Raw genomic sequence first — 24,243 nt, forward strand, 5'->3', positions numbered from 1 at the left:
GAGTGAGTGAGCATTGTGCTTTGATGGCCACATCACCTTATACAGTGGTCCAAAAAAACACAGTCACCATTGGTATGTCTACACTGCAACTGGGAGCAAGCCTCCCAGCCCAGAAAGACAGACTCCTACTAGGTTTCAGAGTGGCAGCCGTGTTAGTCTGTATCAGCAAAAAGAACAAGGAGTACTTGTGGCACTTTAGAGACTAAAATTTATTTGAGCATAAGCTTTCGTGGGCTAAAACCCACTTCATTGGATGCATGCAGTGGAAAATACAGTAGGAAGGCTGCAGCAAAGCATACTGGGAAGGAGTGCCCTGGAAAATAAGAAGCAATCTTCCCTCAGAGTGTGGAGGGATTCATTAAGACCTGAGAAGGAGCGGCTCCTGGCTGGGATGAAGAGATGGAGGAGAAGCCCTGCAATGAGGGATGAAGATTTATAAGTGTGGTGAAAGCAGGAGAAGGAAACAATGTGGGACTGAAGAATTTTGGACATTCTTAATAAACGGTTTCCAAGTGACCTGTGGATCAAAAACCATTGGCTGATGAAATTTACTAGTTTGGAATATTGAATAAATGTACGTGTTTCACAATCCTCTATTGTTGTTGTTGTTTGCTATATTGCAATCATACACATTAGCTTCAAACAGACCAGGTCCCACTTGTTCTACGGTTTGCAAACAGATAAAAAGGTGTAATTCTCTGAATACTTTATGCATTGTGAATGATTTGCTTAATTCTTTACTATCTGGTTTATGTAAATGTGTGCTCTCAATCTACGTGCTGCATTAGCCACTCTGCTTTGTGAAATCCCAGGATGTTTGTGCAGAAGTATTTTCTTCACTCCTTGAATCCATCTGGGAGCAGAAAGGGAAGTGCCAAAATACTGTCTGAAAAGTTTTTGGTTTTGTTATGGTGTTTCTGACCCAAACAGAATCACAATACCTTAGATTCTCAGAGGAAGGCCTGCTCTTCTGAGATATCCAGCCCATGTTTGTAGGTTATAAAGACTACTGAGGTAAGTGTCTGGGTGTTAATCTAAACCTTCTGATATCCACTTATCATTAGTGATTTCAGAGACTGGGAAGCTCGTTACCCCAAAGTAGGTTTTTGTGCTCTCTCTTGTGTTTTGTTTGTGGGATTTTTTTGAAATCTAAAGCTATAAGTCCTCCTGCCTATTATCTTTTCAGTGGAAGGAAGACAAAATTCATAATTGTATATCAGTGCTATCATTCGTTAGCAAAACCTGTGCTGATTTCACATTGTCAGAACACTCAGGATGAAATTTTTGCAGTATCTTCCAGTATTTGCTTACAGTCATATTTTAAGATGTAGACATTCATTTTGGATGTCTCCATTTTAAGAGATCTCAAGCAGGGCATCCAAAATGTGTGGCCACATTGGAAAGTGTTTTGCGTAAGCAGTCATCAGGTTATCTGCACCCCACTGGAAGGCATTTAAATGCTGCACATTGGACTGGGCATCTGTCTGAGGAATTTCAGGCAGGAACAATTCCACATACTCTGAGGAGGCAGAAGGAACATTTACTCAAGTATAGAATTTGACATTTTCAGTGCTTACAAATCTGCTCAACCAATTCTTATTGCAAAAGCTGGTGGAGAGTAGTTATCTACATAAACATTCCAACCCGGCAGTGATCTTGGGGAAAGGATTACTGTGTTTGTAAAGGCCAGCGTTTTCCTGGCTGTAATACACCTGCCTGACTTCTAGACTGCAGAGCCAAACTAAATTCTGATAGGCTTAATAGTCATCAGACATCTGGTTCAAAGTTCAGTGGATCATCAGGAGGTTAGATGCCTGATGACAGGCCCATTGAGTTAGATTCTGTGCTGTGCATCTCAGGAGGGACAGCACAAATTGCACAACACAAGAGCAGGGCAACATTGGATCTAAGCTACTTTTGTACCTCCCCTCAGGGCTGAACACTGGAGTAAATTCACATAACTTCCAGAACTGCTCTAGCTCACATCAACCTCTGCATGACTACCTTGGAGCTGGTCTACCTCTGCCCCTACACCAGGGGCTGTGGGAAAGGGAGCCTCTACACCAGTGGTTCCCAAACTTGTTGTGCCACTTGTGCAGGGAAAGCCCCTGGAGGGCCAGGCCGATTTGTGTACCTGCCGCGTCCGCAGGTTCGGCCGATCGCGGCTCCCAGTGGCCGCAGTTTGCTGCTCTGGGCCAATGGGAGCTGCTGGAAACGGCGCAGGCCGAGCTGCTGCTTCCGGCAGCTCCCATGGGCCTGGAGCAGTCAACCGCAGCCACTGGGAGCCGTGATCGGCCAAACCTGCAGATGCGGCAGGTACACAAACTGGCCCTGCCCCCGAGGGACTTTCCCGGCACAAGCGGCGGAACAAGTTTGGGAACCACTGCTCTACACTGATCCTGCACTACCTCTGGACAGGGAAATTCCTCCCTGTATGGCCCCTGAACTGTGTGAGGTAGCATGTAGGGATCGAAGTGGGTCAGAACTTCAAGGTAGACCTGAGAGAGAGAGAGACAATCGGTGAACTATGGGACTCCTCGTCCCTTTTGGGTTGTACCATCTTATCCTTTCACATTTGATCTCTGGGCTGCAGGGAGTTGTAAGGAGCTCTTAAAAACAGTAATTGATACACTCTCAGTGGAGCTTGAACCAAAACCTTCCATACCTTAAAAAAAACAAAAAAAAACAAGAAAAAAAACACCTGCCACTCTAGCTGGCCCTTCCGAGGCACTGACCATTAAATAGAATGTCTCCCTCTTTCCTATCTACATGCTAGCTGAAAGAAACAAAAATTAGAATTAAGTAATGCAAATAATAATAATAGGAGATAAGATGGTAAGCAGGGTGATCACATGGCTAAGGCAAGTGACTTAGATGTTAGACCTAGCTCTGCCACTGACCTTGGGCTTACCTTGTGTCACCTTGGACGAGTTACTTCATTTATTTGTGCCTCTGTGTCTGCTCTCGTCATCTGTCTGTCTTATCTATTTAGTTTGAGAGTTCTTTGGGGCAGTAGCTGGGGTTTTTTATATATATTTGTACACTGCCTAGCACAAAGGGGCCCTGATTTTGGTTGGGGCCTTTAGCCACTACTACTGTAAGGCAAACAATTAATAAAATGTAGTGCAAACTCAGTTCTGTAGAGAAGTGTCGTACAAAAAAGTGACCTCTCATGTGACCATATCTGGTAGGGAAGACACAAATGTTAATTGCCTTCAAATTTGTTTTGATATCCATGCATAAACCTTCTGCATTATAGCGTGTGCTCTGCCCATCTTCATTCTGGCATTTCTGAACTTTTGAGTCCTTGACTTGGCAACTTTAATATTCTTTTAAGATAGTTTTTTTTTATTTTAAACTTAGTTCTAAATAGTTCTACTTTTTGTTTCTGATTTCCACTACACAGTCACTAGTACAGTTAGTCAAAACATCTTGTTCTGTGAGAAATTCTGACATTTTGAATCTTGTTTTTATTCCGAATAGGTAGGGTATTTTTTGTTTTTAATTTTCCACAAAATGGAAACTGCAAAAAAAAATAATAATTTGATAATCAAAATGTTCTATTTTGTTAAAGTTGAAACATTTTTACTTCTATATTTATAATATAAAATCTTCAAAATGAAAAATCAGAACTTCTCATAAAGTCAAAACAGAACATTTAGACAATACTAAAATGTTTTATATCAAATTTTTTTCCCAAAATGAAATGTCATTGAAATGGACAGATTCTTGCAAAACATTTTAATTTCAACAAAATGGTACTTCCAGATAGAAAAACATCTTGTTGGAAAACTTTTGATTCAAGCCCTTCATAAGTGAAGCAAAACATTTTGGTGCAGTAGGAGGAGATGGGTATATGGAAAGAACTTTTATTCTTCTGCTGGTTCAGGTGCAAACTAACAAAATATTATTCCTTGAGCTGTCCTGAAGTTTTAAGTGCCACTGGTATACAAACAGAGATCTTGACTTGCAGACCCCATACATAGTGAAAATGGTGAGTTATATCCCCAACAGCACTTAATAAGTTTTTTAAATAAAAACAGCTGTGTTGATTTCAGCTCATCTCTAAACAGGAGAATAAAACTAATGCTTGCCAAATACAAATTAGTATAATTTTTTTTAATTATAAACTATAAATTGATATTACAGGATTATATGTTTGGCAAATGGATTTCTGGTACATGATTATTCAGGGTTAAAGATTCAACAAAAAACTAAACTAAGCTATCAGTTGCTCTCTCTTGTGCCAAAAGGCAAATTTTATGCAGATGGAGGAGTGATGCATTCGCTATGCTGAAAGACCTAGAAATAGAAAAGATTATTTCCTCCTGTAGTATGAAGTCAATGACCACATGTAAGAATGTGAATCTTTATGGAAAGAGTATAAGAATTTTATTGGGGGGAAATAAAAATACATACAAAAGGTTTCAAAGAGTTCATAAGCAGGGGAAAGGGAAGGATGTTCAGCCTAAATAATTTTGTGCCTTCTAGCTCTGCACTTTTATGTTTCTAGGCGCCTGATCCTCAGTTGGGGTAAATCAGAACAGCTACAGTGATTTCAAAGAAATTTACCCCAGCTGAGGATCAGCTGTGTGAGATAGTGACACTCTCCCTATGTTATGGAATGCCTCAATAACCGCTACAATGTGAGATGTCTTTCACTTCAGAGAGGTAAAATTCCATTTGATTTCAAGAATCTCAAGATTTGGCCCACAGGGTCTAATGCTAGTCTATATTTTTAATGATGAAGTAGCATAGGTGCTCCTCCAAAGGCATTTTTGTCACAGTGCACAGTTTATTCCTCTTATCCAATTAAACAAAATATTTAAATATAATTTCTAGAATGTCAATCAGTCTTGACCTTAAGTGGAATAACTGTCTCTGCAGCATTTCCTGATAGAATTAATTCTAATTTGGTTTAACAAACAGGCATTCCTTTCCAAATTTCTAGTACCCTTGCCATGGTTTGGGGGGAAAAAACCTGAATTAATAAAACCACTACAAAACAAAATGGTGGTAAACACCCCCAATATCCACCCATCAGTCTACAAAAACCATTAGTCTCCCTAAGGTGTCCATATCTACACTGGTATACATACATTGGTGGATATGCATTCTGAAAGATTCTTCTGGGTAAAAGGTAGAGCCCTGGGCTATTGAACAGTAATACTATGTTAGTAAAAAAACAGTAACGGTGGCTTAAGCCCATGAGCTGGATCAATAGTTATATTCCTGCAGCTTTTTGTTTCTTCTCTTACAGGATGATTTCAGACTAATAGAACTGAACTTGGCTTCATAGGGCATGTGGGAGCCACTGTGCACAAATGTACTGTTGGACATTGGAGGCTCTTCTTAAGAGAGAGAATGCTGGCAAGAACACTGGGATTATCTCCTTGTTGCTTTAAAGTGAAGCCTGGGGTCTTTGACTTCAGAACTGAGCTGTAGGGACTGCATCCATAGACCACCTAAAGTAGATGAACAAAGTGCCACTATAAAGGGAAGGGGGTAACAGCTGTCCTGTGTACAGTACTATAAAATCCCTCCTGGCCAGAGACTCCAAAATCCTTTTCCCTGTAAAGGGTTAAGAAGCTCAGGTAACCTGGCTGGCATCTGATCCAAAGGACCAATAAGGGGACAAGATACTTTCAAACCTTGGTGGGGGGAAGGCTTTTGTTTGTGCTCTTTGTTTGGGAGTGCGTTCGCTCTTGGGACTGAGAGGGACCAGACATCAATCCAGGTTCTCCACATCTTTCTAAACAAGTATCTCCTATTTCAAACTTGTAAGTAAATAGCCAGGCAAGGCGTGTTAGTTTACCTTTGTTTTCTCAACTTGTAAATGTACCTTTTACTAGAGTGTTTATCTCTGTTTGCTGTACTTTGAACCTAAGACTAGAGGGGAGTCCTCTGAGCTCTTTAAGTTTGATTACCCTGTAAAGTTATTTTCCATACTGATTTTACAGAGATGATTTTTACCTTTTTCTTTAATTAAAAGCCTTCTTTTTAAGAACCTGATTGATTTTTTTCCTTGTTTTAGATCCAAGGGGGTTGGATCTGTATTCACCAGGAGTTGGTGGGAGGAAGGAGGGGAATGGTTAATTTCTCCTTGTTTTAAGATCCAAGGGGTTTGGATCTGTATTCACCAGGAGTTGGTGGGAGAAAGAAGGGGGGATGGTTAATTTCTCCTTGTTTTAAGATCCCAGGGGGGTTGGAACTGTATTCACCAGGGAATTGGTGAAAGGTTTCTCAAGGCTTCCCAGGGAGGGAATCCATTGGGATGGTGGCAGCGGACCAGAGCTAAGCTGGTAGTTAAGCTTAGAAGTCTTCATGCAGGCCCCCACATTTGTACCCTAAAGTTCAAAGTGGGGATACAGCCTTGACAGCTGGCAAGAACGCTGGGATTATCTCCTTGTTGCTTTAAAGTGAAGCCTGGGGTCTTTGACTTCAGAGCTGAGCTGTAGGGACTGCATCCATAGACCACCTAAAGTAGATGAACAAAGTGCCACCATTCTTCATCCCCATGTCAATATCTGACCAATTCTTCGAATGCAAAACCTATCTTGGTATGGGACGTCAATGACTGTATTGGTTATCTCCTCAAGTCCTGCCAAGGGAGTAGGTGTTAGTGTGTACCACTGTTTGAAATATTGACCCTTGTTCAATTAAAGATAGTTTCCTTTATCCAGCAATTGAAGCAGAAAAATACTGTCCGAAACAAAAGCTCTCCCAACTGGCATGAGACATTTGCATCAAAGATATTACCAATTTCCAATTATTTAAATCTATTCACATTATTTTGCAGCAATAGAAAACCTTTTATAGCCATTGTGAATTTTGAATTCATATTGTCATAAAAATTGCAAATAAAGAAAAAAAAACTTATCTTGATTTTGCCCTTGCAGAATTTCATCTTAATTATCTTATCTAGTGGAGAAGGTTATTCGAGATCCCATCCTCAGACAGGATTCACAGCTGCAAAGGTGTTAATGGTCTGACTAGCAATAACTTCAGTGGATCTCTGATAGGGAATCTCCCTGGACCTAAGAGGAACCTGCCACGCCAAATGACTCCATCCCATGCAACTAGTATAAGCTCGTCAGGATTAAACAGTCTCATGATGCATTGTTCCAGTGCTTAACTCAATGGGTCCCATCTTTGTTGGTGTGTCTAAGTAATACACCATGACTCCTCCGCAGATATTTCCCCTCCACCATTCCTCCATCCTACTGATTGCCAGTCTGAAGCTCCCCCGCAACAGCCCCTCATCTGAGCTCTGTGTTCTCTCTACCACCACCATCAACTGGCTTCCAGTCCCCACCTCCAATTTCCCCCTCAGTTCTGCCTCCATCCCCCAGCTCCCAATCTCCTTGCCCAAAAAGACCCAGACTCCCCCCAGTGCCCAGTTCCTCTTATAACTCCAAGTCCCAGTTTCTCTCACACACCCCGGCACACACACACACACACAGATACCTATCCCATTCTCACCAGGCTCCTTGTCCAATCTACTTTGGTCTGGCTGTTGTCCCCTCTGCATTCAAATCAGACAACATCCTCCGTGTTGCCAAGGTGGCAGAAGGGGGAGCCCTGAGAGCACAGGAGAGAGAGGCTGCCAGCTCTCCATTCCAGTGCCTGGCCTGGAACAGACAGTAGCTGAAATTACAGGGAAAATCCAATTTGGCCTCTGAAGCCCTAGGATTGAGCATGGTCATTTGTTATGTGGGGGTGGTGCATGCACAGTCTAATCAGCATTTGGGGCTCTCAGAGGCTAGAACATGTCCAATGATGACAGAATCTCTGGCTATTTTAGCTGCTAAGACATTTCTCCCGAGTCTGTGCAACTCAAAATTTTTCTAAGACTGGTATCTTGGCCAAATTTGGGCAGATTTTCACAGGAATATGGAAAGGAACACCCCTGACAAAAAGGCTACCACCCTGCAAAATTTAAGGTCCCTGATGTATACCATGGGTGCTCAGGCTTCTCAAAATCATGGTATGTATAAGGTTTTTTTAATATTGCAAAACAATGTGTTTTTCTCTGACCCTGTTTTGGAAACCATTTCAGCTGAAAGTTTTCATAAAGGTTTAGCCTGAGGCAAACACCCAGCATGGAAACTTGACTCCCAAACACTTAGTTTGACAAAATTATAAGCAACCAAAATCATGATCTTATAACGGAAAGCTATCAGCACTGCCCATAACTTGAATAGTAACTTGATGAGATTTTCAAAGTGTTTTATAATACTGGGGACCGAAAGTATTATTAGGTCTCTGTGATGGGGCACTGACCCCACACAGATGTAGAAAGGGTTAACCTCAGCAGGGAGCAGTGGAGGTGAGCCCTCCGAGCCAATAGGAGAGAGACTGCAAGGAGCCGTCAATCAGGGTCCAGCAGGCTCACATAAAAGGAGCTGCAGGGCAGAGTTGAGGTAAGTTGCTGTTGGAACCCCAAGGGGTGAGGATGTGTCCCTAGCAGGCTAAAGGGAAGCCAGCACCATAGACAGGGCAGTTACTGGCAGGGACTAGTGGAGCCAAAGAGCGTTTCTGGTGGGCTGCAGCGATTGAGCAGCTGAGTGCCCTGAGGCAAGGACAAAGAAGGTGCTGGGGCCATGGGGAAGTGGCCCAAGGCATCATAGTAGCAGTGAAAAGAACTAGAGGCGTAGCCAGAGGCTGTTATCCACAGGGTCCTTGGGCTGGGACCGGAGTAGTGAGCAGGCCTGGGTCCCTCCGACTTGCCATGGGGGATGTGGCATAATTATTGAACTGAGACTCGAACCCCCCCCAAGGGGGAACACAGATGGTGACACAGCCAGAGAGCTGAGTCACAAAGAGGGCACTATGGTTCCTGAGGCAGCAAGAGGGGCTGCAGGCAGATGCAGAGACAATGTGCAGACCATACACGGGGGGCGTCTGTCTTAAGAAAATCGCCAGAGAGACCAGGAGGAGGTGCTAGCTCAGCAGTGAGTGATGCACCCCATGACAGTCTTCTTTACCGACAGAGAGGCTGAGACAGAGAAAAGTTAGAGTGACTAGCCCAAATCTGTGACAGGTGGGGGATCAGAATCCAGGACATCTGACTCCAACGTCTACACACAGTTTTTTGTTCTGCTGTTGTTATATCGGTTTAGAAACAGAGATAGAGAAAGCAGTAGACCTCCCTAGTGTGGGTCCAGTTATACTAGTATAAAAATGTTTATGCTGGTGTAGCTTATTCCTGTACATTTGTCCCTGTACCGACAAGTACCATGATGACAATATACCTGCATCAACAGGAGGGGCTGTAGCAAATCACATCCTAACTGAACTAGTTAAATGGGTACAAAAACTGTGTGCCACCCAGGCTTTGAGTCCTCATCACTAACCATTGACACTGCCTCCCTGTAGAATCCCAGTCTGGTCCCACGGTATTTAAAGTCAGGCTCGAACTTCCCATGTATATTTTAGTTATTTATTTACTATGAGGAAGCCTCTAGTATCAGTATTGTTTGTTAGCATTCAACTATTCATTCCCAGTCAAAGCAATAGTATACAAAAATGTCTTGCATATCCCCAAGACAATGAATCAAGATACTCTAATAGATTATTTCATATCATCTTCATTGAACTTCTGGGGACTTCATAAGGCTGAGACTTTGAAAAATGCCAGCTGTAAACTTGTGTGCATTTGTCACCCTATTTACACCTGATGTACATGTGCACAAAATAGTGTTTCTGTGGCGCCAAAGGGGCAGCAGATATGTACATTTAATGCATCTGTTTTTAGGGGTTTATTAATGTCATTTGGAGGGAGTTATTTTTATGTATTTCATGTAGATGTCCAAAAATTGGGCAGTTACGGGGCTTTTTCTTTGTGGATATACTATAATAACTCATGTATGTTACATGCGCTATTCATTATAGTAGTATTTACAGTAACAAGTCATCTCTTTAATGTTCCCCAGTGAGCTTTAACATAGTAGTGTTTCGATCAGCACTACGTTAAAGTGTACTGGGGGACCTTTAGTGCACACTAGCATGGTCTAAAAAGACCAATTAATGTGCAACATGTCAGTACGCTGTAGAAATCGCACCCCTGTAGTGTGCATTACTGATCTGTGTAGACAAACCCGTAGATACACATAACCATTTTGAGTGTTTATTGTATAAACACTGATTTATGATTTCCAGTGTTTTATCAGTGTTTATCAGTTAAAACCGAAAATCAGAAACCCATATAAATTATACATGAGTGCACATGTGCACAGCACTCACCATTAAACTCTTTACAATTTTGCCTTTTGCCTAATGACCATTGTCAGTGTTTCACACTCATAACATAGGGAATACTGGGAATAGTGTGCCAACAAAATCCTTGCAAACAAGTGCATAAAGTCAAATGGCAACCATTGTGTATATATTATTAAAACAGGCCGTCAGTGTTGTCTTGAAAACCACACCCTGTTTGGCAGGTGGTGATCCCAGTAGAAAGCATTTGCTGATTCACTGATGTGGCTGGCTTGTTAACCCATTTGGATATAAGTGAAGTAGGAGTAGTCATCATGAAGAGAGACTGGTAGGGTTTGAGACAGGAAAGGAAGACTTAAATGCAGCCAAGCCTGCGGTTTGTATTATTTTGAAAGTATTTTTCTTGTTAATAAATCAGAGCCCAGGAGGGATGATTTGTTTAGATTCTATGTTTTGTCTGGATTAGGGTGTAGGAGCCACATGCTTACAGTAATATGTATAAAAATACCATAAATACCTCTTAATAGGAGAAATTGGGACAACCTGTATCTGTCACAATTCAGGATCATGTCAGCATCCTGTGATTTTTGTCACGTCACTACAAGCATAGGGTGAAGGGTTCAGTAATAGGTCTGAATCGGTCTGAATCTGCCTGAACACTATTTGGTGACACCTACTTCTCCCTTCCAAGCTCATATTGCTGCCTGCCACACCTGTCCATCTGACCACTAACCCCCTACAGGCTGCCATTTTCCCACAGAAGTTAGTGTTCAAACCAGAACTATGTAAAAGTGACTGCAACATGATATTGTACAAACCCAAATGCAGGATTGTATTTTGAAAATGGGAGCATCATCTAACCATTTTTGACTACTAGGTTAGAATTTCAGACTCAGAAGGAGTTATAATTTTGTGTCCACATTCCTCACCCTTTCTACCTCCTCCTCCTTACCCCCCCCCCCCCCCCCCGACATGCACCTTTGTCTTGTTTGACTCTGGGTTGGTGATTTTTATCTATGCTCTCAGGCAAAATAATTTTCATTTGAATTTTTTTAACTACTTCTAATGCATTTTGGTCCCTGAACTTTGGCGATCGTGTCCAAACCTTTGACATTGAACCACCACTAATACTAAAGCCTTATTTACACTGGAATTTTTTTTAGTTTCAAACCAGGATGAGGAGTACTGATGCAAATTACCTTTTACACAGGTAGAGCAAGCCTAAACTAAGGGTTTGCATCTGTGTTAGCTTCTTTGGTGCAAAATACCCCTGTGTAAACAAGGACTAAAATATTCATTGGCACTACCCAGAATACTTGCAGTGAACACCTGTGTTGTCTTGTTTCACCAGTTTGTCTTAATTTTTACAGTATGTTAAATGGAGGAGATGAAAGAGAGAGAGAGATCAAGCCTGTGGGGGTATTCTTAACTATGATAATTTCTGGATAGCAATCAGTACACCTTGAGTAGCTGGTGGTTTCTGTAAGACAATACTTCTTTGACGTTGTGCAACAGCAGCAGAAAGAGTAGTAGCAAAACTTACTGTTGTGATTTTGCTTCAGTTAAAATACAGTTATTTTAGGTTTTAAAATGTTTTAGTTATTTCTGGGGTTATTTTTCTTTTAATGTGCCTGCCTGGATTTTTTTCCTGTTTTCTATCCAGAACCAAATGAAAGCAGCTGTCACAAATCTATAGCAGATTGGCCAAGTTACAAAGGTAGTAATATCTGAAGGAAATGAATGGATGCACAGGAAGGGAGGCCTTTCTCATTTCATTCCTGTGACAATCAGAATGAAAACCCTGAGCTAGGTGTCCAACCAGCAGCAAGTTCCAAAGGTGGTCTCTGGGACCTCATTATCCTTCAGACATACAGCCACTTTTGTGGTTCAGAGGTAGGAAGTGCTTTCTAAACCATACTTCTCAATGCTCTTCTTTGTGAGGGAAACCCCTCAAGTGCTCCCCTTTTCTCCCTTCATCTGATCTAAATCTAATTTTATTAGTGTAAAACTTTTTACACCAGAAAACTGAGGTAGTAGAAAAAATCATTTTCTCCAAAGTAGTAGTAGTAATTTACTATTTCTAATGTTGTAGCACCTACAAGCCCTAATCAGGGATTAGGACCCTTTTTGCTTGGCACTGCACAAACACAGAACAAAAATACAATCCCTTCCCATAAGAGTGTACTAATTAATTAATTAAGAGCTTCCTAATTAATCAAGCATTTTATTTTTCTTGTCTCCCTTTCTTATTTTTGGACTATTGGCCTAACATTTAGTCAGACCCAGTATACTCCATACTAGTTGCCTATCATTGCTATGTATAATCTTCATATTACCTTTTCAGCCTCTAATATAATTTTATATGCAGAGCCAGTGAGTTTTATTATGCGCAAAATGTGATTAAATCTTAGTATTAATATTTTTTGTAAATCTTCACTCTTACAACAGTAGGTGAAAGGAGGACATAAAATCACACAGTGATAATTCATTTGTGAGACTAGAATGAGAAATAGCCCAGTTGTATGTCAGTCACATTTCACTTCCTAAGATAGCTATCTTCTTATCCGCCTTGGCTTCCATACATAGAGGATGGAAGGAATGTGTAATCTAGCAGATTAATAAAGATTACCTCCCTCAACACGAAGGCAATTTTGCTAACATTTATAAATGCTCATAGCTTCTTTTAATGTGTTTTCCCATTTCCCTCCCTGCCTCTATGAATTGATTGTCCCCCTTTTATCAATTGGCTTGCAGAATTTGAGCCTCACTGCAATATGTGCCCTTCATCTCTTTAGGTGCCCTCTAGCGGGCAAAATTTTCCAGTATATGAGAAGTTAGACACACAACTCTTCTTGATATGGGCAATAGCTCAGTAGTGCTGAAATTATTAGTAATTGTGGGATTTAAGTACTACAAAAATAATACTATAGCCTTGTATTGTTTTCTTTAGTGTTGGTATATGGGGCCAGATCCTCATCTGGTGTAGCTTGGCTTGGTGTCATTTAAATCACTAGAGCAATGCTAATTGACAACAGCTGGAAACTTGGCCCATAGTTTTTACACGTTACCAAGCTAATAGTTATTTCAAAATGATCCACAGATTTGGTTCCTGAGACCAAAGGGTGGGTCTTTTTTTAAAGGAGAGTTGCACTTTTTTTAATTGACTTGAGCTTTTCAGAATGGAAATCTTCATTTGAATGTTGTTTAAACAATGGTTACTAAATGGTTTTCCATCTGATTCTCATTCTGGCTGGTAAAATATTTTCATTTTTGCATGAAATGCTGTCTACACACACACTAATTTACAGTAAAATATTCCCTGTTTTTGGCAATTATTAAGACAAAGGAGCACATTTGTGACATTATTAAAGCATCATCAATGTACAAATTAGTTACCTTTATCCATTCTCTATCTGCATAATCCTCGTACCCCCGTCCCCATGTTTACAAATCCAAATGAATTCTGTGCAGCCCAAATCTAATTAATTTTGGATTAGCCTTCCAGACACATGTAGTGCTGATCAAAACAATCTGTATTCTCTCTTTTCTGATTAGGGTGAAGCCTGACCCCTTGAGTATTCTGTTCATCTGGGGAAGTGCTGGAACATGAATATCAACAAGCAGGTTAATCTTTAGGCTGTCATTTTTTCCTTATATACGGCGTCCTGGCTTTTGTTAGTAGAAACCCCGGGAATTTAGGTAATGCCAGAGAGCAAATCAGGCTCAGGCAGACTCAGCAGAGATTGATATATAGCCAGACATTTAATGAATCCAAGATAATACATAATGAAAATAATCAACTGAAATGTCTTTAAAAAGAGCTAGCAATTTTATTCCTATTTGTCCTTTACTTTTTTTTGTTTAAAGGAGCCAACTTGAAAAAATAAATGAAAACAGTGAAGTCAGCTGCCAATAAATGTCAACTCAGTAATGAGTTTACATTAGTCACCAATTATTTGGTAACTTATTTACATTTATACGTACTATTTAAAAAGCATTTATCCAGGACCTCTGCCATGTATTAACAATTCAAGCTAATAACACAAACCAAAATAAATGTAGAGGCCTCCTCTAAGCCAAGAAGGGGGCGGGGGGGCGGGGAGGGTGGAATTGTCCCAACCATAGATCCCAATGCACAAATCTTAGCCCTCTACCCAGTTGTTGTTGTTCTATGTTTTGTAATGCTAAATTCTCCAATTCTTTTGTCTTTTAAAATAGGAAAATGCCATCTTCATTTCACGTAGGCATTAATTTAAATATCACTGTTTGATTGAAAACCAAACCCAGGAGCTTTCAGAGCTCAGTTCCTGTAAACATGTATGCATGTACTAAACCTGATAGCGCTATTCCCATGCATAACGTTAAACTTCCTCCTACGTGTTCGCAGGATTCAGGCTTTAGGATGAAGTTTACCTCTGTGCAAAGAGCACGTACAAGCCTCTGTGCACCCTGTAATTCCCATTTAAACCTTGAGCATGAGCCTTACGTGGTGCATAGAGCCCTGGAATTTTACAACATTGAGCTCTGCAGAAAGTTGCAGTTAAAATAATCAATTTTTTTTAAAAGATATATAAACTGAAATGTTTTCAATATTACTGTACAGCCTTTCCTACAATTCCTGGGCTCTCCCTATACTGTAAACGCTCTTATATAGCTGTGGAGGTACACAAGTGACCATGTGATTGAGTTCAGAGGTTTGTTTAATTTAGAACTAGTGCTCGATCTGAGCTACTCAGGAGTTGGAGCAGCAGCCTTACCCCTGCGTTTGAGACAGCAGGACGCTCTATTGGCACATCTGTGTAGACTTGTATCAGAGGGGTAGCCGTGTTAGTCTGGATCTGTAAAAAGCAACAAAGAGTCCTGTGGCACCTTATAGACTAACAGAAGTATTGGAACATAAGCTTTCGTGGGTGAAGTGGATATTCACCCACGAAAGCTTATGCTTCAATATTTCTGTTAGTCTATAAGGTGCCACAGGACTCTTTGTTGCTGAGTAGACTTGATCGTTGTTCTGAGGTACTGAAGACTAATCTAATACAATGCACTTTGCCGGGCAGGGGTGTTTTGGATGAGACTTTAAAAGATGCTCTGCACATGCTAAAGATTCCATGGTACTTCTTGGAGTATAAATTTGCTCCAGGGACCTTATACTACAAAATTTCTTCCCCCTCTTGTACTATTGTTTGCAAAATGACCTAGTTCTATGCCTAGCCACCTCTCCATACCTCGGAGATGGCTGCATGTCTGTGGTTCTGTGGCTATAGAGCTCTTTAGGGTTAAGGATACACATTCAATTTCTATGATTTTTTTTAAAATACCCTTAATAGTAAAATGGTCTTCTAAAAGATGTTCTTTGCAGACCTTATTTGCTGAGAAAGAGCTCTTTGCCAACAGTAAATCATTTCATTATAGTATTTACTGAACATTCAGGAAGCTTCCCCCACCCCAGAGCCCCATGACGTCTCCCAAGCACCAATAAAACCTATTTCCTTAACTAGTCAGTCTTTTTTTTTTAAATGGGAGGGGTTAGGGGTGGGAAGGAAGTCAGTTGGAATGGCAATCTGTCCAAACCTCTCTTCCTTTCAGGTTTTATTGGGCTCTGGAGTGGGGGGAAGCTACCTGAATGTTCAGTAAATACTATAATGAAATGATTTACTGTTGGCAAAGAGCTCTTTCTCAGCAAATAAGGTCTCCAAATAACATCTTTTAGAAGACCATAATCCCAGCCAGAGACTACAATAATCAGCAGCCTGGGCTGCAGCCGCCAGGAAAGATATAGTGGGTAGGGAATGAATGTTTTGCCTCTCAATGCAGATTAGATCTTGTTGAGCTGCCCTTCCAATTTCCCATCAAACCTTCTTCATTATCTGTGTCACTCAAGCATGTTCCATCGAGGTAGAGGGCTTCTCTGCTCTGACTTGGGGTCACCTGATGGGTCACAGATACCAGCACAAGCCTCTTACCAGCTTCAGGAAGACCGTTTGTGTCAGTGATTGAACGGCTTCCCACCCTCACCCCTACCCCCCTCTTTTTATAAAGCCTGAAGTATCAGGCTTCTAGATCAATGTCTGTTTTTTATACTCTTCTCCCAGCTACATAGAATGTACCATGACAAGGGAGCTTTATTTATCTGTCACTGGAAAAAAAACCCATTGAACTGCTTTTTCTTTTGTGCGCCTCGTTAATGAGTTATTCTCCCAGGTTGGAAATTTACTGATTAAACCAGTGATATTGGTGCCTTTGATTGGTGATACACCAGTAACCCTGTCAAATGAGACATTGCAGATCTTTCCCCTCTATACCTCAATTAAGCTTTGCTTTTGTTAAACATACAAAGGCACCTGCTAGCCAAGAAGCTTTACTTTTCTAAAGCCTCATATCTTTTTCCTGAGATTAAAGGCTGCATTACATTTTGCACAGTGTATACAGAATTGAATCCATCTGGGTGGTGCTGAAAAAGGGATGAGCCAGATTTTGGAAGATATTTAGGCACCTAAATACCTTAAAAATCTGTCCCAAAGGCTCCGATCCTACAAACATTTAAGCAGGTGCTTCATTTTGCAAAAGCGAATAATTCCAGTGTGAACTCAATGGAGCTACTAATGTGCAGAAAGTTAAGCACATAAGTACATATTTGTAGGATAAGGGCCTAAGTGAAAACTGCTGCTGTAAAACTGAAATGAATGCCAATATGACAGAAAGTGCCCATCAGGGCTGTTAGAAGACAGTGGGTGAGGTACTTTTCCAGTTTACAGTGGGGAATTTTTTTTCTTTTGAGTTTAAAGTGGAACTTTTAAATAGAAGAAACTAAGAAATAAAAAAGAGAGGCTGTAAAAGCAGCCTATAGTAATACGTTATCTAAAAATAAACCTGAGCTGGTCGATAGTGGTCATTCTTCCTTTATCCAGGCTATTGTGACCCAGGAGAGATGGCTGGGAAGAAGCAAGAAAGGGACAGGATTGTCTGAGGCTGCATGCCATAAGCTTGCTCATCACTGTCAGGCTTTTGCAATTTGAAGTGACTTTTCTTTCCAGGCCTGTCACACATTCTATCTGCAGTAACTAGAAGAAAAGATGGTAACAAACTGCTTTGCTCTTTCAAGAATATTTGTTCCCATCCTCCCACATAAAATAGGAAGACCGATATCCCATCTCTTTGCATGGTGGGCTGATGGATTAGGGACATTTTATATTTCCAAGGATCTTTGAATATTAAACCATTACAATTAGAAATGTTTTTTTTAACCATAAAAAAACATGCTATGCAAATTAGGGCTGTCAACTAATCGCAGTTAACTCTCACGACTAACTCAAATTTATTATGATTAAAAATTAATTGTGATTAATCACAGTTTTAATTGCACTGCTAAACAATAGAATACCAATTGAAATGTATTAAGTATTTTTGGATGTTTTTCTACATTTTCAAATATATTGATTTCAATTACAACACAGTATGCAAAGTAGACAATGCTCACTTGATATTGTTGTTTTTGATAAATAAATACTTGCACTGTAAAAATGGCTGTGACGCATGGCCAGAAAGGGTTAAACATCCTGCAAAATAAATAACCCTCAAAAGACATGTGGAGGGATAATGTTTATGTTTTTGTGTATTTACATATGTGTGGGTAGGGTCGATAATGAAATCAACAGTATCTGTCGATGCTGTATTCTGATAATTCAGAGGTCAAAAGAACATCCTACCATTTAAATGAATTGTAAACGTGGGATACCTCAGTATTCCTCTCTCTTTGAAATGTACTGTGAATGGTGGAGGAACAAGCAAATGGACTTGAGTTATTTCATATAGCTAAGTACCGGTGATGGACCTCCTTCAAAGTCATCCTAATTACCCTTTGCTTCAACTTGTCAAAAGACATGAAATTGTATAAAAGATCCTTGGGTCCTGATTCTGTCATCTCAGATCTGCTTAGACTTCATCAGGGGAAGTTTGAGTCACAAGACTGAGGTCCCAGTTATGCTGGCATGCCCTGAATATGATATTTGGACATAGGTTATAGTCCAATGAACTATTTCTAAAGAACTCTTTGCAACTACAATGCTCACCATCTCTGCTATGAATTTGCTCCTCAATTAATTGAACTCATGTCTGTATGTATATTGATCTTTTAACCATACTCTCTTTTGTTTTTTAATAAAATTTCCCGTAGTTAATAAGAACTGGCTGTAGTGCGTGTTTGAGTAAGATCTGGAATATTCATTAACCTGGGAGGTAATGTGTCTGATCCTTTGGGATTGGTAGAACCTTTTCTTTTATATGATGAAATAAGATTTACAGAAATGTTCATCATATTTGATGTGGGTGCCTGGATGGAGGCCTGAGGCTGGATCACTTTAAAGGAACTGTGTTTGGACTTCTGAGTAACCAGTAAGGAATAAAGAAGCTGTTCTATGCTGGCTTGGTAAATCTAAGTATTGGAATATCCACCAGCTTTTTGGGAATTGTCTGCCCCATTCTTTGCAGTTCACCCTAATTGAGTGACCACAGCTGGCTCCCCACTAGGACCTCGGTCACAATGGCAAACAAAAGAATTTTTCAGTTCACCTCAGAAAGTACTGTAGTGCAATCTCAAACAAGAAGCAGGCAGCATTATCTCCCTAAATGTAAACAGACTTGTTTGTCTTAGCGTTTGGCTGCACAAGAAGTAGGACTGAGTGGACTTGTAGGCTCTAAAGTTTTGTATTGTTTTGTTTTTGAGTGTAGTTATGTAACAAACAAAATCTACATTTGTAAGTTTCTCTTTCATGATAAAGAGATTACCACTACAATACATCTGTAGTGTGCAAGGTACAGGCCTGTTAGTTTAACATCTGTAGTGTGCAAGGTGTTAGAGAAAATTCTGAAAGAGAAACTAGTTGAGGACCTGGAGGTTAGTGGCAATTGCGATACATTACAACATGGTTTTACGAAGGGCAGATCGTGCCAAACGAATCTGATCTCCTTCTTTGAGAAAGTAACGGATTTATTAGATAAGGGGAATGCGGTGGACCTAATATACCTGGATTTCAGTAAAGCGTTTGATACTGTACCCCATGAGGAATTATTGGTTAAACTGAAAAACATGGGGATCGATATGAAAATCCAGAGGTGGATAAGGAACTGGTTAATGGAGAGAATGCAGCGGGTCGTATTAAAGGGTGAACTGTCAGGTTGGAGGGAGGTTACTAGTGGAGTGCCTCAAGGTTCGGTTTTGGGACCCATTTTATTTAATCTATTTATAACTGACCTCGGAACCGATTGCAGGAGTGGGCTAATAAAGTTTGCGGATGATACGAAGGTGGGAGGCGTTGTAAATTCGGAGGAGGATAGGGATATCCTGCAGGGAGACTTGAATGAGCTTGTGAATTGGAGTATCAGAAATAGGATGAAATTTAATAGTGAAAAGTGTAAGGTGATGCATTTGGGGATGACTAATAACAATTTTAGTTACAAGATGGGGACGCATTGGTTAAAAGTAACGGAAGAGGAGAAGGACCTAGGGGTCCTTGTAGACCGCAGGATGACTATGAGTCGACAATGTGATGTGGCGGTGAAAAAAGCCAATGCTATCTTGGGATGCATTAGGCGAGGTATATCTAGTAGGGATAAGGAGGTCCTGCTTCCGTTGTACAAGGCGCTGGTGAGACCTCATTTGGAGTACTGTGTGCAGTTCTGGTCTCCCATGTTTAAAAAAGATGAACTCAAACTGGAACGGGTGCAGAGAAGGGCCACTAGGATGATCAGAGGAATGGAAAACCTGTCGTATGAAAGGAGACTAGAGGAGCTTGGGTTGTTTAGTCTGACAAAGCAAAGGCTGAGAGGGGATATGATTGCTATCTTTAAATATATTAGAGGGATTAATACAAGGGAGGGAGAAGAATTATTCCTGCTTAGTACTAACGTGGATACAAGAACGAATGGATATAAACTGGCCGTGGGGAAGTTCAGGCTTGAAATTAGACGAAGGTTTCTGACCGTCAGAGGGGTGAAATATTGGAACGGCCTTCCGAGGGAAACGGTGGGGGCGACGGACCTGTCTGGTTTTAAGATTAAGTTAGATAAGTTTATGGAGGGAATGGTTTAATGGTAAAACATAGTAGTCAAGGAAAACCAAGCAATGGTAGGTAAATAGTATAATGGCTAACAGGGGTCAGGCTGGAGACTCTTGCCTATATGCTCGGGGTCTTACTGATCGCCATATTTGGGGTCAGGAAGGAATTTTCCTCCAGGGCAGATTGGCTGAGCCTCTGGAGGTTTTTCGCCTTCCTCCGCAGCATGGGGCAGGGATCTCTAGCAGGAGGGTCTCTGCCGATTGAAGTCACTAAAAACAGGATTGGGGACTTCAACAGCAGAGTCCAGGGAAGGGGTAGGGACGGTTTTATGGCCTGCAGCATGCAGGGGGTCAGACCAGATGATCATAATGGTCCCTTCTGACCTTAAAGTCTATGAGTCTCTGAATACTTGTATTAGGTGAATTAAAAAATACTATTGTTTTTACAGTGCAAATATTTGTAATAAAAATAAATATAAAGTGAGCACTGTACACTTTGTATTCTGTGTTGTAAGTGAAATCAATATATTTGAAAATGTAGAAAACATCCAAAACTATTTAAATAAATGGTATCCTATTATTGTTTAACTGTGCGATTAATTTTGGTATCTCTTGACAGCCCTAATCCAAATTATTACTTCATAGTCATACTGTGGTAGAGCCTAAATGCCATAATTACATTAGGCCCCATTGTGTTGAAGTTGCTGTAGAGACACACAACAAATGACAGCCCATGCCCCCAAAGAGCATACACATGCCTTAGTGAGCGGTGGAGTAGGAAGGAGCTTTCTCACAATCTCACTACAGCCCCACCACCCACCCCATCCCGTACCCAGACCATATGCAAGTAAGCCATAAAAACAAAAGACTAACAAAAATGTGTACATAATGCTGAAAACCAGCAATAAATTAGTATTCGGTGTTTGAAGCAATGAATATGCACAGCAGGACAGGATACAAAAATACAGGAATCTGTGCTTTAATGACACCTTTCTGATTTCTATGTGGGGGGGGGAATGAAAGAAATAGGATTCCTTTTTTATTCACTGTAATGGGCATTGTGTCAAACCTTCCAAGTGCAATCAGGTATATTTGTGGTGTTTAGAAGTTGCTTGTAATTATTAGAACTGGGAGCACTGGCTGTTGGGAGTCTGAAAGGACAGGAAACAGGAAGGAGGGGGGAGGAGTTGAGGAGGCTGAGTGAGAGCTACCGAGGATGCAGCAGCAGCTTGGTAAAGGGGTATCCACTTTAAAAATAAAGTCCTGTTGAAGTTTGTTAGTACCTTGCCTGGTTACTACAACAATATTGCAGTACAATACAACATGGTACAAAGAATGGCATGTGATTACTATAATAATGATTGATTCATTATTTGTAGTATTGTAGCACTAAGGAGTCCTAGTCCTGAACCAGGACCCCCTTGTGCTAGGTACTGTACAAACAAATCTAAGGACAGTCCCTGCATAGTGCCATAGGTGTGCACAGCACTTTATGCCCTGAACAAAGACTCTGTCCCTGCCTTGAAGTGCTTGCAATCTGAACTGGTTACAGCAAGGATGAGCTGATGAAGATGACAGAGAAGGGGGAAGAGGGGAGGAATACACAGAGTGAAAGTATGGGATTGCTTGGGAGGCACAGTAAATGTATGTTTTAATATTATGTATATATTTTTTTAAATCAATACTTTTTTAATATTACAGGGAGCACCACTAGATGCCCTGGTGGAGAAAGATCAGCATTTTTGAACAGTCTCAGGAGAGTAAAACTTGTTCCTGCTGCCTAATGAAAGAAGGATGAAAATATATTAACACTTAAATCCCCGCGTGCTAGATGAATGTCCGTAACGCTGATAATATCAGACAAGCATTGATTTTTTTATCATAACAAAATGTGCTGGGATTGCAGTAGCTCTACAGCTGCGGCTGTCTCATGAACAACTTTGTTAAACATTCACTTGAGAAACAATTCAGCTCGACACCAATGGAAGTGCCTTCTCAACTGCAACTCTGGTATCGCTACCACAGCATTTTAATATTTCTCTTCCATTCTTCTCTACTACACAAGAATATTAGCATGAAAACGAGGACTTTGTTTCTTAAGTGCTCATCCATTCCTGCTACTCATTCTCCCACCTGAAGTCCTAATCTGTGGAATCAATGAGTCATAGTGCAAATTAGTTTGATGAGGCTGTTTAAGTGCAATCCTTTTAGATCTTATATGCAATAATCTCTCTATAATTACAGAGCTCCCTTATTATTATAACATCTTTTAACACTTTTGAAGTTCCCCCAGTCTCGTAATTCAACGTTATTGACCAAAAGACAAAGAAATCCACCAGCTGCTTAGTCAAAATTATGATTCTGTTGGCTTTAATCTCCTCTTTAATCATTAAAATATAAATTAGCTCTTGTATTCATTGCCTCCCAAATAGCTTTCTCTTCTGGGCCTTTCTCATCCATTCTGTGGCCTCTCTAACAGCTCACAACTGCCATCTGGCTTCCTCTTGCGGCTTGCCTGCCGTACAGAGAGGATCCCTTCCCAACTTTGTCAGGAGTCAGGCCATAGACAGCAGGGAATAATGGCAAGAGGGTTTAGAAGGAGCCAGTTGTGCCTCAGTAGGTAGGTAGACTAGGAAAAAATGGGTTATCTCCACCAAGGAGTGCCTCTCTATTGCATATGCTTCACCAGCATCATTCTTTACCTGAGAAAGTGAATGAGGTGTCTTCAGAGCATTGCTGAAGTTTCTAGCCATCATGGAAGTGGCACACAAGATACCAGCTTTATCCCTCCTTTCAGAGAGTTGAAATTGTCGATGACAAGCCCCAGAACAGACTGCATTTAGGCTTTGAACTGGAACCACCCTAACCTAGTGAAGCTATTTTTGGTACCTCAAAGGAGCAATAGTTTGAGTGATGAACTTTTGTTCAGACTGCTGGACAGCTCCTTCTCACTCTCTTATTTATAAGTGATGCATTCAGAACTTGACAAAATCCAGCTATTTGCATTAAACCTGTAAAATTGGGAAACCTTAGTAAATCCTCTAAGTGCAGTCTTCTCCCACACATGGCTGCTCCTAAGATTCATACACCAGGACTCTTTAGCCCAAACCCTAGATCTTCTGTCTCTAAAGAGCAACTCTTGTCCCCATATAGATAGGTGGGAGAAATAAACAAATCACCTGCATCAGTGATTTAGCAAAACTATCCTAGCAGAAGCAACACCTACTAACAGGAATGGAGTATTTCAGGCACCAGGATGGAGGATTTCAGGCAAGCAAAATGCACAGTATGCCCCAGTCGGCAAAGCACTTACTCGTGGATGTAGCTTTGAGTACATGAGAAGTCTCATTGACATCATTGGGATTCCTCATATGCTTAAAGTTAAGCACATGCTTAAATGCTTTGCTAGAACATGGCAGTTGGATCAACAGGAAAAATTGGATGTGCTTACAACTGAGCTGCTTGAAGTGGGGAGAGAATCCTTTTCTGTGGAAGAAAAACATAACGCCATGGAAACTTCTATCAATGAGGAGCAGGGAAATAAATGGCTTTAGTGCTATATACACAGTCCTGGTTAAGGACAATGCCTGACTGGGAAACTAGGAACGTTGAAATCTTGGGAAAGGAAGTGAAATATGCAATTTAATCATACTGTACTGAGTTATTAGATGATGTACAAAAAGATGATCACAAAAAATGATGGGATCTGTCACTTGACTAAAACAACAAGGAGTCTGGTGGCACCTTAAAGACTAACAGATTTATTTGGGCATAAGCTTTCGTGAGTAAAAACCTCACTTCTTCGGATGCCCAAATAAATCTGTTAGTCTTGCTGCTATCATGCTTCACCTCTGGTTAGATTAATTTAGTTGTCCTGATCAGCTAAGTAGGTGTCTGGAGTAACAAAAGGACAGGTAGACAGGGAATCACGGATTGGGAAGTGTAGCAGCCCCCGTTGGCCTGGAGTGGCG

At 40.8% G+C, this 24,243-nt stretch overlaps 1 long non-coding RNA gene across 1 annotated transcript in view; it reads left to right on the forward strand.

Moving 5' to 3' along the window:
- LOC135982424 (uncharacterized) overlaps positions 1-24,023 on the forward strand; it is a 119,606-nt gene extending 95,583 nt beyond the window's left edge. Inside the window, exons 2-4 of the long non-coding RNA XR_010599779.1 lie at positions 11,882-12,111; positions 13,774-13,842; positions 21,974-24,023. This is a non-coding gene — a long non-coding RNA (uncharacterized LOC135982424). The remainder of the gene's footprint in view (positions 1-11,881; positions 12,112-13,773; positions 13,843-21,973) is intronic.
- The last annotated feature ends 220 nt before the right edge of the window (positions 24,024-24,243 follow it).

The sequence above is a fragment of the Chrysemys picta genome, chromosome 1 (genome assembly GCF_011386835.1).
Source record: "Chrysemys picta bellii isolate R12L10 chromosome 1, ASM1138683v2, whole genome shotgun sequence".
NCBI classification, from domain to species: domain Eukaryota; kingdom Metazoa; phylum Chordata; order Testudines; family Emydidae; genus Chrysemys; species Chrysemys picta.